This window comes from Adiantum capillus-veneris, chromosome 29 (assembly GCF_014529385.1).
Source record: "Adiantum capillus-veneris isolate H3 chromosome 29, ASM1452938v2, whole genome shotgun sequence".
Taxonomy (NCBI): domain Eukaryota; kingdom Viridiplantae; phylum Streptophyta; class Polypodiopsida; order Polypodiales; family Pteridaceae; genus Adiantum; species Adiantum capillus-veneris.
In genome coordinates, this window is record NC_140959.1 from 58,904,071 (window position 1) to 58,920,774 (window position 16,704).

Sequence of the window (16,704 nt, forward strand, 5' to 3'; positions counted from 1 at the left end):
GACCTTCTCAAGTGCAAAAATGGGTAAACAAGAAATACTCGGGAAGCAGGGATCCGAGAGATCATGTAGCAGACTTTGTGCATGTAATTAGAGCTGAAGAGGTGTTAGACTTCCCTACCCAATTTGCAGGATTTGGTTTAACCTTAGAGGATGATGCTGCTACTTGGTTTGACTCAGTGGATCAAAGAGACTTTGAGTCTATGGAGGAAGTGTTTGACAAGTTTATCGAGGAATTCTCACAAAGGGGGATCGCTCATAATACAGTCTCACAAAGCCATAAATTCAAACAGAAAGATGGAGAGTCTGTGCGAAAGGCAACCCTCCGATTAAAAAGATATGTTAAGTTCTGCCCCGTGGAAGAACTGCCAACTCAGTCCAGACGTATGCTTATATTTATCCAAGGACTAAGGAATGTAGATCTCCAGAAGGACTTACATATGAAAAGGAGCACGACGTTGAATGAATTAACCAAGGAGGCTCTATACCTTGTGGACAATTGTGCGGTCTACAATGAGGGTGAGTTCAAAGATCTTGACGATGATTCCTCCTCGCAACAAAGCGGAAGCAAGTCTGCTAAGACAACACCGAAAGGAGAAGTAGCGGTGAGCCAAGAGCAGCTTGTAGAGGAAGTGCTTAAAAAGATTAACTTGTATTCCAAACCACAAGCTAAACAACCAAAATGGTGTGCGATTGAACAAAAATGGACAAACCATGGGACGGAGAAATGTTATTATAACAAGGGATATGTGAGAGAATGACCATATGCTCCGCAAGCTCAGGCGACATCCCCTCAAGTCCCACCGATGCCTAGATATCAAACGGGCAACCTACCAGGACCTGTAGGTGTAGAAAGACCACAACCAGTGTTGGGACAACAACCACCCCTACCAGGATTACGACCAGTCGGCATAAGATACACACCAACAGTAACTGAATCGGATGAGAAGGCTTTGGTGCCTATGCATGCATACTACAACGAGCCCAATGGATATGCGGCAAACTCTGTCTATTATCCACCCAAAGAACCCTCCACACCAGAACCATGGAGCATGATAGGAAATACAGGACCACCAATTGCTGCACAGGCAGCGGGGGAAGGAAGATATAACTTGGATGAAAGAACATTGTTGTTCATACCAACGGAGGCATGAGCGGGCAGAGGTTTGCACACCAACAAAGAGGAGCTCAAGGAGCACCTCAACAGCCTAAGGGACCATGCTACAAGTGTGGTGGAGACCATTGGCTGAGGGACTGTCCTCATGATGAAATCATTCGGGTCAACGCATATTGCACCGAGTGTGGAATTACTCACTTGATCCCTGATTGCCCTAAAAACCCAAGCAAAGGAGCAAAAACTACTTTGAATATGTTGGGAGCACTGCCTTCCAATGGAGGGTCAAAAAACGAAACTCCGATCGTGATAATCCTTGGAAAGAACGAAGAGCGAAAATGAAAGCTAGACGTGAGCGAAAACAGAAAGATGTAGAAGCTGAGCTAACAATAGCTCGAGAGAAATTTAAACAGCAAAGAGAGTCGGATTCTCTAAAATCAACGGAGGGACCAAGAAGCGCAAGCTCAGGAGGGTCTGTATTGGTAGATAAGGTCAACGAACCCTTAGATGCAATCTTGCAAGCATATGAAGCAAGATTGAAGAACAGACAGACTCTAGAGCAAAGGTGGATGGCATATCCATATCCAGAGATAGAAAAACAGAGACTAGAGATGTGCAAGCAACTGATTGAAACTGCACAAGGTTTACTAGAGCCTCCACCTATGGAAGTGGGAGATAGAATAATCAAACCTCCAAACAATGAAACACCTCTCAAAACTGAACAAAGGGTACCTGACAAGATAGAAAACGTTAAATCCTTGCCCGATGTAGAGGATGCAATAATCGTGCCTAATAGCACTGATGAATCACTGAAAGATTTTCCACCATATACACCTATTGTGGAAGAAAATTGGTCTGAAGAGCTATGGGAAACGGTGAGAAAATCTCAAGAAAAATATGCGACAAAAACAGTCGAGTCAGCGCCTTTCTCGGAGTTGAACTTGAATAAGCCTCCATGGGATTTAGACGCTAAATCATTTCAAGGGGATAATGGTTCATTTGCATCCGGAGATAGCAGACCAGCATCACTCAGAACTTTGCCACCATACATGGGAGACTACGAGGCAAGGTCAGAAATTCAAAGAGTACCTTCTCAAAGAATAGGAGGGTCAAATCAATTGGACACTAAAATCTTGATACACTTGACCACTCCGGTAGAGTGTACAATCACATTGGCAGAATTGTTAAAAATTAGGCCAAGCATGTGGACGGAAGTGGGCAAATGTCTTGAGAAATTTGGTATAAGGACGCCTCTTAAGTTCTTCGAAACCGAGCTTAATGACACAGAACCGAAGAAAGTCAACACTAGACCAGTGCCACTCAACAAGGTCGGAGAGTATTGTGAGGGTGAAGATGGCAACACAACTCTACCAGTTGAGTATAACGGCATAGAGACTAAGGCCATACTTGATAGCGGAGCTGGCATTGCCATTGCGACCAAAATGCTATGGAAAAAATGGGGAAAACCAGCAATACGAACAACTAGAATGAAATTGCAACTGGCGGATGGACACATAGAAAGGCCTATAGGATTGCTTGAGGCAATTGTGGTATCTTCATGTGGCATAGAGTACGAACATACATTTGCCATAGTAGATTTCGGCAAGAAGAACAATTATGAAATTATCCTTGGTAGGCCATTCATGAGGCAACTCAAGATGGTGCAAGACTGGGGGTATGATTATTTGTATCTAAGACATGTTGAAACCACTACACGTGTAAACATGAAAAACCATAGCTACCATGATGTCGGAAGAACACCTGTGGAAGAATTTGACTCAGCCACCATTAGTGGATCAGAAGTCTCAGCGTGGCTTTGTAAGAAAAAGGAGATATGGATGTGCGAAGCATCTCAATGTAGTGAATTTGACCACAATGAAAGGACACTAGAGAGGGTCTTGGAAGACAATGCCTATATACAAGAACCCTTTCCTAAAGAGAAGCTCGAACCCCTAGAATGGTCTCAAATTTTGTCTACATTGGATGTATGCGTCAATGAAGTCACTCGCACCAAATTTTGTGACGAGAATGGCTACAATATCATACCATACTACATGTTGAGCAAAATTATGGAGGAAGACGGGAACGAGGGAGATACTGAGAATACGAGGATCAATAAAATGGAAACGAAACTTGAGATTAAGAGAGTGGGCTATGTGGACATCCCCACTAAAGAAATCGAGCAGGAGGGAGAAGAATTTTATGATTCTTTTGATCAATGTGAAAACAAAGATAATGTGGATGACGAGAAGTCAAAAAATATGGAGGAAGACGACCATCAAGATCAAGACAATGACGTCTCCTACAATTTCCCAAACCAAAGTGAGAGATGCCAAAAGAGATACAAGAGTAGGAAACACCATAACAGTCTACCAACTAGGCTGAGACCTATGCCGGAGTTCAGGGGTAAGACACATTTCCTTATGAACATTCATGTTGTTGATTGTGCTAAGGACAAAGTGTCAGGAAGATTTCTTAAGGTTGCTGAAGACTCGGGATTTAAGTCCAGACTGTTGAAACCTAAGAAAACCAGCAAAGCAAAAAAAAGAGTTGCAAAAGAAAAATTGGATGTCTTAGCGATCCAATTATAACGAAAGTTGAACGGAAAAAAAAATACAATGGTTTGAAACAAAAATTGAAAAAATGTATGGACAACTGAAATGGAAAGTAGCGATGGAACGAACACTAGTGATGGGAGTAAAAAGATAGATGTACCTTCTCACTAAGTACACCATTCAGGAAAGAAAATTGGTGGTTCAGCAACCAATGAGAGAGCCTAAATCAAACGAGTCCTACGATGGGCCAGAGAACGCCAAGAAAATAGACTTAGCAGAGCCGGGAAAAAGTCCTCGACCTGCTTACATTACCACAAATCTAAGCCGGGAAGAAGAGGACTTACTAATCAAAACACTTAAGGAATTTCGTGATGTATTTTCCTGGTCGTACAAAGATCTGAAGGGGGTGGATCCTAACATTTGTGAACATTCAATCCCTTTGAATACTGATGCAAAGCCAAGCAAACAACGTCCATACACGTACAATGAGACATTCGCCAAAAGGATAAAGGAGGAGATAGACAAACTTATGGAGGCTGAATTTATTTATGAGATAGAGCACACGAACTGGGTGTCGCCGATAGTGGTGGTACCTCAGAAAAACGGAAAATTACGAGTGTGTGTGAATCTCAAGAAGGTAAACGCGGCAACAATAAGGGACAACTATCCTCTTCCTATCACTGAACACGTCCTGGAACGAGTAGCACGCAAGCAAGCCTATAGCTTTATGGACGGATTCTCTGATTATAACCAATTGGGGGTCAAACTAGAAGATCAATACAAAACAGCGTTTGCAACAGAATGGGACATATATGCATTTAGGGTAATGCCATTTGGCTTGACCAATGCTCCAGCCACATTTCAGAGATTAGTGACACATGCTTTTAAAGCATACTTGCGAATATTCTTGGATATTTACATGGATGACTTGTGTGTCTATTCTCTATTGAGAGAAGACCATATAGATCATCTTAGAAAGGTATTCGAAAAATGCAGAACGTATAGGATTTGCCTCAACCCTGAAAAATGTGTATTCATGGTCCGACAAGGTAAAATCTTAGGCCACATAGTATCGGCTAATGGAATTACCACTGATAAATACAAGGTATAGGTGATCATAGAATTGCCAAGACCAAACACTGTACGAGAGGTACAATCATTTATGCAACATTGTGGATACTACCGATGTTTTATCTATATGTACGTTGTAATAGAAAAACCCTTGTATAGTCTAATCATGCTCTTCATATGGACCAATGAATGTGAGGAGTCATTCCAGAAACTAAAAGATGCACTGGTATCTGCACCAATTTTAAAAGCACCAGATTGGTCAAAGATCTTCCATGTACATGTAGATGCTTCAGCATTTGCAATAGGTTGTATATTAGCACAACCAGGGGAGGGTAATACAGATTTTCCGATCAGTTATGCTAGTAGACAACTCAACAGTGCAGAAAAGAATTATACCACCACTGAAAGAGAAGGATTGGGTATGATATATGCGGTAAAGAAATTTCGGCATTACTTACTTGCGAATAAATTCACATTTTCTGTGGATCATCAGGCGCTCTTGTACTTAGTAAACAAACCTTGTAACACGGGACGAATTTTAAGATGGTTCATTGTGTTGCTAGAGTTTGATTTTACGGTAGTAGTTAAGAAAGGAAAAACTCATCAAGAGCAGACCACCTTTCTCAATTACTACATGGCAAAAAAGCTAAAGGGGTAGATGATGATCTCCCAGACGCATACCTGTTTAATATAGAGATGGTACCGAAATGGTCAGAGCAAATTTTTGTTGCTGATATATGGAATGAATCTTGACGACAAACACACGGTGGAAGATGTTAGACAAGCACGAAATTACACAATGCTTGCGGGAAGAATGTACCATCATGGAAACTATGGGATTCTAAGGTTGTGTATAGGCCCAGAGGAGTACAAAGCGTATCTAGAGGAGGCCCATACACAAACAGGGGGATTCCATGGAGGAAATCAAATGACCTATGAACAATTAAGAAGACTTGGAGTGTATTGGCCAGGAATGGTAGGTGATGTAGCTAATTACATCAAGAAATGCAACTTTTGCACATCCGATACCACTGTGGCTTATGCCACATTATACCAAGTGACAGTAGCACCCGCATGGATTCATGCTATTATGGAATATTTGACTAATAAGGAGTTGCCAGGAGATTGATCTAAAGCCAGACAAAAGTCTTTACAAATCGAAGCAAATAGGTATGCCCTCATTAGTGACCAATTGTATAAAAGAGGAACTGATGACCAGCTGAGGTTAGTTCCTCATGAAAATGACTACTTTTCATTATTGGAACAAGTTCATGCAGGCATAGAAGGAGGTCATTTTTCAGCGGAGAGAACCGTAAAAATCATTATGGTTGCAGGTATATGGTGGCAGACCATGATTCAAGATGCAGCAGAATACGTGAAAAGGTGTGATGAATGTCAATGCACTAAGGTACCAGTTAAAAGAGACGAAATGCCTTTAAGACCAATGATGAGTGCTCAAGGATTCTCTAAATGGGGATTGGACTTTGTTGGTCCTATTACTCCACCAGCGTATCGTTCACAAGCACAATATATCATAGTGGCCACGGATTACATGACTAAATGGGTGGAAGCAAAAGCCACAACGAAAGCAGATGCTAGAACCACGGCACAATTCTTATATGAATATGTGTTTACACGTTATGGCCTTCCAATCGAGCTGGTGAGTGATAGAAGGACACACTTTGTAAATGAAGTTATCCAACATCTCTTAAATGAGTTTATGGTAATTCATCGCAAATCTACACCCTACCATCCACAAGCCAATGGTCAAGCAGAAGCGACAAACAAAATATTGTGCACAGTTCTTACAAAATTGGTTAGTGAAACAAGAACGGACTCGGATCAAATGATATATTCGGCATTGGGGCTTATCGAGTTGCATATAAAACAACACTCAATGCTACACCATTTAATATGGTATATGGGTTAAATGCAATATTGCCTATTGAATTTTTGATCCCCACACTAAGGGTAGCCACACAATTGGATTGGACGGGGCATGAGCTTTCAGAACGATTAGCGGACCTTGAAAAATTCGATAAGTTACGACTCAATGCTGTAGCAGCCATATATGCAAAAAAAAAGACAACAGAAAGAGTTTTTTGACAAACATGTCAAGAACAAGGACTTTAAAACGCGCGACTATGTCTTAGTATACACCCTTAAACAGCATGCCAAGAAGCTAAAGAAAAGGGGAATGGGGCCTTATTTGGTCCAAGAAATATTGTCGAGCGGAGCAGTAAAACTGTCGACTCTAGATGGAAAAGAAATGCCGAACTGGATTAGTGGGTGTCGTTTGAAAAAGTATCATCTACCTTTAACACCAGAAATGTTGTTTCAATTGCATTATGGCAAAGCTTATAGACAGGAACAGCAAAGAATTCAGGATCAGGCACAACAAGAAGTAAAGGAACGCATTGCTAAGCGAAAGCAGTTTCTAAGGACAATAAACATGGTCACACCAATGATGACTGACGAATATCCTCCTTCGACATTCCGAACAATCGAAGCGGATATACAAAGTGAAGAATTAGCAAAGACAATAACAGACTTTATGGCTCAGGACGAAAGCACCATTGATAGCTTGGAAGATACGTGGTGTAGTCCTTACATAAAAGCTTATGCAGGCACAAAACAATTTGAAATCTATGCATTGCTTGACACTGGAGCAAAAATGAGTGTCATCAGCTTTGAGCTCTTTCAAAAACTTGGACCAATGAGGAAGATCCCAGAGACACACAGGTTGAAAGTAGCATCGGGTGATGAGGTGACCACGTTGTGGTCTATTATATTACCAATCACAGTGCAGGCACACCCGTACACTACCAAGTTCCATGTACTGCCACCGAGTAGATCAACAACGCCGTGTATCTTAGCAATGTCATGGATGAAAGCTAACAAGGTATTCATTGATTTGGATACGAATGAAGCACTGTTCACAAATGAAAACTTTTCAGAACCCTTCTTATCATATGACCAATACATGTCAAGGTGGAGGCAGGAGTCAATACATCTGCAAGGCATTCACCAACAACAAACAAAGTTTACATGTCAAGAAACGTATTATCAAAAATCATCAATCATGCAGGGAACTAAGCAAGTTTGGGTACGTCGTACAGATCTAGCCGAGGCCCAATTTCATCAAAGGCAAAAATATAAAGTTTGGATAAGGCAAGACAGCCTAATTCCTATAAAAAAGTGGACAGAAGAACAGACAAAACACCAAAAGCCAGCAAAGCTTCAAAGAACAATAGTCAAACAGTCGAATACGCAATGGACTATATTGGCATGGAGACCAAAATTACCAATTCAGAACGTGCCAACAACACAAGTATGGATGCCAAAGAAGACCATCGAACAGTTGTCTACAACTGTCAATGCCAAGCCAAATCATACAACCAACACGAGGAAACAAGCAGAATCCACAACAATAACTACAAGGATCTGTAAGACCCAAGTCATCCAATGGAAAAGAAAGAATGTTCCACCAGAAAATGCAACAAAATATACAACAATATCGACTTCAAAGGATCCACATATGCCAATTCAAAAACCGTGGAAAACAATCAAACAAAGAGCGGCAGATTTACAACTTCTTCTTGCAAAGAAAATCTGCCAGCCAACTCAGGCGACCACAGGAAACCTCAACGACAAATGCCAATAAGCGAATCGCTTATACCTTCCTCTTACACCGCGTAAATTTTTTCTACATGCATTGATTGTACATGCATATAGGGCTACATTACAAGGCTTGCATTAGCACGAGTTCATGCCCATGCACAGCACATACCCTTGACGATACCCTGTCGTCCGAGAGGACTCCAACTAGGAGGGGGGGAGGCATTCCAAATGCGGACTCATGTCATATATTAGAGGGCAATGTTTGTGATTAATTTTTCAACCATTTTTGCATTTTATTGTGTGATTTTGGGAAAAAGAATATTCCATCATGATTAATCAGAATTGGGAACCAAATGATCATATATGAGCCCCTAGGGATGTGTATATACTATAAAGAGAGTCAAATATGGCCAAAAAACATCGAAAAACAGCAAAAAATAGGCCAAGGTTGACGATTAAGAGTGAGAATGTACATAGACGAGAGAAAAGTGAGCTACAAAGTGTTTTGCTTTTCTTTGGTATTTTTATAGGTTAGAATTGCTATTTACGGGTTATTTTGGGATTTATTTGCTTTATTTTAGCCATTTTCTAGGAAAAAATATAGGAAAAAATCCATAATCCAGATGGAAACACAACTGAAGAGACGCCTAATCAGAGCAAAGTAAAGAAGACACAGAAAAAATAGGGATTGCAAAGGTGACAGGGCAAAAATGACCACCGTCATGACGGGACCTCCAAAAGGAGAAATCTGCAAAAATTGTAGAATTGGAGCAACCGAGGTCCAAATCAGGAAATTTGCGAGCCTCGACCGCATCTTGCAAAAAGTTATGGCCACAGGTAAAAGATGGGAAAATTTAGTGTCGGAGTCTCGATTACATATAGAGAGGCTAGGCTAGAAATCTCTCATTTGAGTCATTTTCCATTGTGAGAGAGAGAGAGAGCTCCCTACAGCAGTTGAGACTTCCAGGAGCTCATCCATCGCGCACGGTCACCAGATCGACATCAGATATGAGAGGTATGCTCGTCAACACTGACTCTAAGTGTTGTTTACTTTAGTTAGTCGCAAAAACTCGCCAGCACCACTATCACAACCTGTGCACACATACTGTAGACCGGTTGTTACGAAGACCTAGAGGCCACCAAATGGAACCAAAATTGAAAGGCACAATGCCTATAGCTTAGGGATCAAGCCAATGACCTCAGAAAGCGTGAAGGAAGCCGCCCAAAAAACCCTAATTTCACAGGACCTGCAGAAGGGCAACTGAACCAAAGTGATCGGAAATGAGCCAAAACTCATAGGCAGCAAGCCAATAACCTCGACAAACCAACTGAATGGTTAGACCATGAAAAAGTTCGTCAAAACGGAGCCTAAAGTCCCTATCTGACGGAAACTGCGCAAAGCATCACGATACTCTAAAGGGCCGACCAAGTGACCAAATGACACCAAATTTGACAGGGTACATCCAAAAGAGGTTAACTACGAGTTGGAATGTGTCCACTCAAGAAAAATCTCTTCCACTAGGGCAAATGCCAGCAACAAGCTAGAAAGATGTCCAAATGGTCGGTCTTGGTGATGTAAACACCAAAACAACAACCGACTCCTTTGACGGAAGGTCAAAAGGGAATGAAAGACAGCCGGAGCCATACAATGACCAAAAGGAATGGCGACCATCACCTAAGTGGTCTACTCCGACTCCAGAACCAGCTAAGTGTTGCAAACAGGGAGTACACTCTTCTAAATGCTGTAAACAGGGAGTACACTCTTCTAAATTGATTAAAACTTAATGTGTGTGTCTAGGAGAGCCTACTAACACCATTGTGGTAAACTAACATCAAAAAAGTTGTAAAAATGACTAGATGCTCAGTCTATCGCGATAGACTTGCTATTACACTTAGACAAGTAAAATTTTTATTTTGACTTCATGAGGGGTGCTAACAAGTAATAATGACCACGAATATCAAATCAAAGTGCAAAATTGATCTCTCTTGGCCAAGTAACCCAGTCTATCGCAATAGACTTACTATTTTAATCTTTGGGGGGAAGGCTTTTCAAAATTTTCACAAGATAGACTTGTGGAAGCATATGGAGGCAATACACCAAATTTGGTGACAAGATGGACTCATATGGCAAGCCGAGATAGACTTGACAGCAACTCAGAGTTAGAACAGGGAATCTCAAGGGCAGACAGTTAAAATTCACAGGTGAGAGGTCAAGCAACCTTACATCAAGTAGGAGAAGGCAGACAGATGATCGCAGAGCCAAAATATGACAAAATGACACTAAGCACCAGTTTATCGCGATAGACTAAGCAGAGTGATACATGGCCATCTTATCAAAAATTGGAACAGTTGGCTTCAGCATGATGCAAGAGGACTACCCACCAAGTTTGAGCCCAAAACAACACAAAATGAAGGAGATAGACCAACATCTCCTTGGAAGGAATCTGGAAAAATGGAAGTTGATCCAAAAAGGGGTCATTTGACATTCATTTGAGGTGGAAATGGGATCAGATCATGTGCAAGACATGAGAAACCAACTGGTGGAGTCACAAGTGCAAAATATGTCCCTTGTCAAAAGATAGCCAATCTATCGCGATAGACTGGGCAGAAAGTGCAAATGAACTAACTTTCAATTTGTGACTATAGGGTGACCTTACATGCCCTGTGCACATACACCACACAAAATTTCAAGGCATTTGGACTTGTTCTCCTTCACCAACAACATTAATTTGAAGCCGTCAGAGTTGGACAATGGAAGAGCTTGTCTATCATCTAACATTTTACCTTAACTCATCTTGGGATTAAGAAGGCTCATCTAGATGCATGATTAAGTGGTAATCAATTTAGAAGAGAAGTACTATGTTTGTACATTAACTGTTATTTGTGAATACAAGATCCATGGATGCTTCTCCAGGAAAAAGAAAAGGCAAGAACTTGGCAACGGAAGGTGCAATACCCTATGCTCTTCTACCCAATTCACTAAAGCCAGCGGCCACCTGGATACTTGCAGACGTGCAACAGGCAGCATCCTTTCAAATCTATCAAGGTTCATATGTGGATGACAAAGGAAATTTAGTGGATACAGTGATGATCTCCAAGGAGATAGAAAATTACCTGAAAAGATCACCGCAAAGGTCATGGCTGAAAAAAGTTGGCTTATGGAACTTTGTCTCACTACCACTAGTGGGGATAGATTTCAAGAGGGTACAACACCTAATTGAGACTATCCAAGAAGATGGAACTTGCAGAGTGGCATGCATGGATAATGAAGTGATGGAGATTCAGATCACCAAGGAGATCATCAAAGAGGCATTGAAATTGTTTGATCAGGGAGCCAACATGAGAGAAAGAAGGAAGAACCTCACAGTCTACCTGCAAAGGTCCAAACTGCCTTCTTTCGAACTCATAGCAAACCCGAAAGTAAGAGAACTGACACAGATATACAGTTAGTGTTTGTTGAGCTACAGCAAGAGACCACCTAGATATACTACACCACACGGGAGCATCTCAACAACACTGACCTGGGCTATGGGAATGACACATGAGTTCTATATAGATCACGCATCATATATGTTTGAAGAAGTGACAAAGCTACGGCAGGACAAGCCAAATTACATTGCACGAGGAGAAGTCCTCACCAGAATAATATACCAGGCCATAGGTGCGGCAGATCAGCTGCCACCTGCTCCTCATCAAAACAACTGGCTGGTGTTAAGAGAAAATATCGAAGACAGATCACAAAGGCGAGTACCGGCCTCTACTAACACCATTGGAGGACGCAGGCTGGAAAGAGTAACCAGAAGTACACAAGAAAAGATGGAAGAAGAAAGAAATACTGAAGAAGAAGATGTCTGACTAAAGAAGTGGAAAGCGGAAATGGAAAACAACACCAGATTGCAGAAGGTAGCAAAAATGGAAAGAATGCTAGAAGGATTTGTTCTCGAGATATCTCTACGAGGCGATGTAGGCGGCACTTGGAAACCTTCTAGTAGCACTTACACATTGAGAACAAAGAATAAACACAACCCAGCTTTTGAGTTGGACTCGTTCGAGAGGTACATCCAAGAAAGAAATGCTATGGACGAACCAGAATTTCTACTAGAAGAGGAGGATCTCCAAACCTTGAGAGATCAATTAAGGCCAACTTCACGAGATCAGGAAACACCACCTCCATCTCCAAGGCCAGAGACAAGTGAGAGGCAATCAACCCCACCTGTTGACTCTCCTTCGCATTCAGAGAGCTCACATCGTGATGAGAGGGTTCATACACCACCGAATGAAGAAGAAGAAAGAACAGATGATCACCCAAACACTGGAACAATATCACACATTGATAAAGGCAAGCAAAAAGAGGTGGATCGGACAAAAGAAAAAGCTTCCTCCTCTCAAGAAATGGAGTTGGAAGCTACTATAGATGTGGATTTACAGTCAATGGAGACCCTACTAAACCGAACAAGACTGCAAGTCAGTGGTTAGCCGATCAAAATAGGTCCAACAAAACGAAGTTAGAAAAAACCCATCAAGAAGTTCTGAAGCTGCAGGAGCAAAGAGATGACACCCTAAAACTGATCAGCATCAGAGATGCTGAGATCTTGGGGCTCAAAAGCAGAGTAAATCTCCTCAAGGAAAATTTACAGGAGTCTAAAAATTTTAATGCCATTTGTGAAGATACAATCAATGTATTTCTTGAAGATGTCAGTGACAGAGATGAACACATCCAAAGGTTGGAAAAAGAAAAGAAAGATGTCCTGGAAACAGTCAAAAGTTTGCAAGTCGTAATCGATGACTTACAAATTGAAGTCAAGGATTTGAGAGCAGTAACAGATATACAAGCAAGGGAAATAGAGCGAGCAAAGAAACAAAAAACGTCGCTACCAACAACACCGGTGGTCCAACCGCAAGAAGAAGTGGTTGCACTGAAGAGAGAGATGGAGTTGGAAAGAAAACGGCGCTTAATGATAGCCGAAAGTGCGCTTAGAGCAGAGAATCAATTACAAAGGCAAATTTTGGACTTACAAAGTGAACAGCAACAAGGACCAGCTCATGACAATGAAATAGAAAGCATTGTTTCCAAGTCCCTCAGGGAGGAAAATGAAAATTTTCATATCAGGGTAAAAGAGTTAGAGGAGTCTGCAGCTCAAAAAGAGATGGAATTTCAAGCTCTCCAAATCAATAATAGAACAATGGCTGCGCAAATTGCAAGTCTTCAAACTGCAAGGGAACACCAAGGACAGGTACGAGTGCACTTGGAGCACGCAGCCACGGATTTGGCTGAACTGGCAGAAATATATGGGGGTGAAGATGACTACAAGGAAGGATAAGATGATCATGAGGCCCTAGATACGCAGACTCATCAACCTAGCTCCAAAGACCAAGAAATAGACGAAGATTCAGTCACAAAATTTGAAGAGCAGAAGCTGGCCGAACAAATGGAAAGGCAATCAGAGATGATGTGGTACAAGGCCATGCAGCTAGAGAAGGAGATGCTACAAGGGCTCTCCAGATCAGTAAAGACAGCAGCAGAGCAACGGGGAGAATGGAATGTCCCTATGTTACCCTATGCTTTGCTGAAATACAAAACTCTAACACATCAACGGCAGCTCGCAAAAGAAGAACAGTGTTTGAAGGAGAATTACAGAATCGGGAACAGCAAAACAGGATATGAGACAGCCAGCCAAAGTGGAGGCGTCAATGGCTTTTGGATCACCCTAATAACCTGATCCACTTAGTCAACGCACCGCCTGAGCTGAGAAATGATAGGACTTTTTGCCCAACGCCACGAACATACACTTACAGCCAACATAAAGCACTACAAAGCAGAAATCCTACATTGCTGAATTATCCAGTATTGCCAAGGGCTGCAGAGGGAGAGAGAATATCCGGTTCTTACATGGTGAAAACCCTTCAGGGCACCATCGCAGAATTCGGAGGCTCTCCCGACCTATCCTGCAAGATGCTATGTAAAATAGCTCGAACCTTTTTGGCCTGTCTCACAGTGTTCTCAGAAAGCTGGACTTCAAAGTACATGAATACAGAAAGAAGCATCTCACAGCTGTCATATGATCTAAGTGGGCCACCTACAGAGCCAATGTTGTATGCCTACTTCAGACGGCTATTGTTTCTGCCAAGCTACCATCTCCAAACATTCGAAGAAGCATTTTACAAAGGCTTCTTCATGTACACATCTAAAATTTTTGGCCCATTAATGGCAAGTGAGTCTATGCGATATGATGCGTTTCTACATCAAATCAACCAAGAAGGAAGACATCGACACTGAAGACAAAGACGATCATGTCGTGGTAGACATGAATTAGGAGGGGGGGAGTGTTGGAGCCCAACTTGTCCAACTGTTGTAATGAGCCCACCTTGTCAAGCCTATCAAATTCCCATTTTTATGTCAAAGGCATCTTATCATATTGATCAACTTGTCTGGGTTATGTAAAGATTAATCAGTCAGTCAGGACCCAGATTTGTTCCCACTTTGTAATTATGAGGAAGAGAACCCCTTGTACATTTTTGAGCTAAGATGACTAAAGTATAAAAGTCACCTTAGAACCATTTTTTGAAGAACATTTTTGAATATTAATCCTTTGTCGTACGAGTCTGAGAGAGAGAGAGAGAGAGAGAGAGAGAGAGAGAGAGAGTGTGTCTTATCCTCTTCGCTACGCGCTTCTCCCTCACCGGATTCACGACATGACCACACCATCGTGGTAGCCTCTCCGAGAGCTACGCGCCCACGCCACGCATTCACATTTTCGAGCTGTTCGCGATCGATCCTTCCTCGAGCTTGTTTTGCTTGTAAGTAACACAAACATTGTCTGTTTTCAACAATCAAGTGCTTTATGGAATGAGAAAGAGATTAGCTACACATAGATACTCATAAACTTAGGTTTCGCCCACTTTTGGATTATGACCTGTGAGTCTATCGCGACTGTAATCGACATAACTAGGGTTCAAATCTAGTGAGATTAGACTTATAGGTAATTATATCCTATTGAGAGGATGGTGCCTAGTAAGTTTGATGCGATTCCGAGTTCATTTGAGATGTAAACGGTGTTGTGAGCGTTTAGGATAGAGTGGGTTGCATTCTACAAGGGTTAGTGATTGATGCATCATAAAAGTGCGTATGTGTAGATTGGTCTCAGCCTGACAAGCTAACGAGATTGCCTACGTGCACCTATGGGTTAGTCGTGTCATCGGATTATAAGTATGTTGTTTGTCACGTGCTTGTGAGCATGAACAGGGGAGTAGTTTTTCCATAAAACACATGTCTGCTTGGATGTGCAAAGAAGGAAGGGGAGGATGAATGAGAGAGAGATTCAACACAGAAGAAAAAAACACGCTAGATCTCTTGATTAAAATAGAGTTAGATATATATACAGTAAACCTTCCATGCAAACTAAATGTTCTAACTGCATGCCATAAAACATGTTCCCAGGGATTTTCCTTTACTAGACCAACCTTGGGCTTGGAGCGTATCACAATGCCCTTTGCTTGCACCACTGCTTGAAGTGACGGCATCTTAGAACGCTAGTCTGTAACCCTCCTTCAAGCTTGCCCGCCTGGGTTGTGATACCAGTTGTTGGTGTCGGCTAAGGTGGATGGTAACGATGTGTGGCCATGGCTACTTGGATGTGCAGAGGAGGAAGGGGAGGATGAACAAGAGAGAGATTCGACATAGAAGGAAAAAACACGCTAGATCTCTTGATTAAAAAAGAGTTACGTATATGTAGAGTAAACCTTCCATGCAAACTAAATGTTCTAACTACATGCCATAAAAGATGTTCCCACGGGTTTTTCTTTACCATACCAACCTTGGGCTTGGAACCCAACAAGGAGATTTATGACAATCGACTTGATAATCGTTTTGATGCCAAGTTTGAGACTAGATGGCAGGGACCATACGTTGTCAAGAAGGCTTTCAATTCAAGTTGTTACCAGCTCGATGAATGAATGTTAAAGAGCACTCCAAGAAGGTAAATGGGTATCGGTTAAATCCCTACTTGAGTCGCCTTCTACCAAAGGATCTACCAAGGAATTGTTAGAGAGCTATTATCTCGTGTAAGTTTTGTTGCATGATGCATGTGTGTAACTCAAGCCAAAGTGAAAAGGAGCTACACAATGAAAATCTTCTCAAGATACCAAGTATCACAGAGGACTTAGAACCACTCTCTTTGGAAAAGATGTCTTATGATGGTACATGATTGTACCATCATCTTGGGGGAGGGCTAATGATAGCCGTTTTTTGGCTATCCAAAATTGCCATAGTAAGCTACCTCACCCTACCAAAATCACCCAAACACTATGGCTATCCCTACCTTTTCATTGTACATAGGCGTGTGTGAG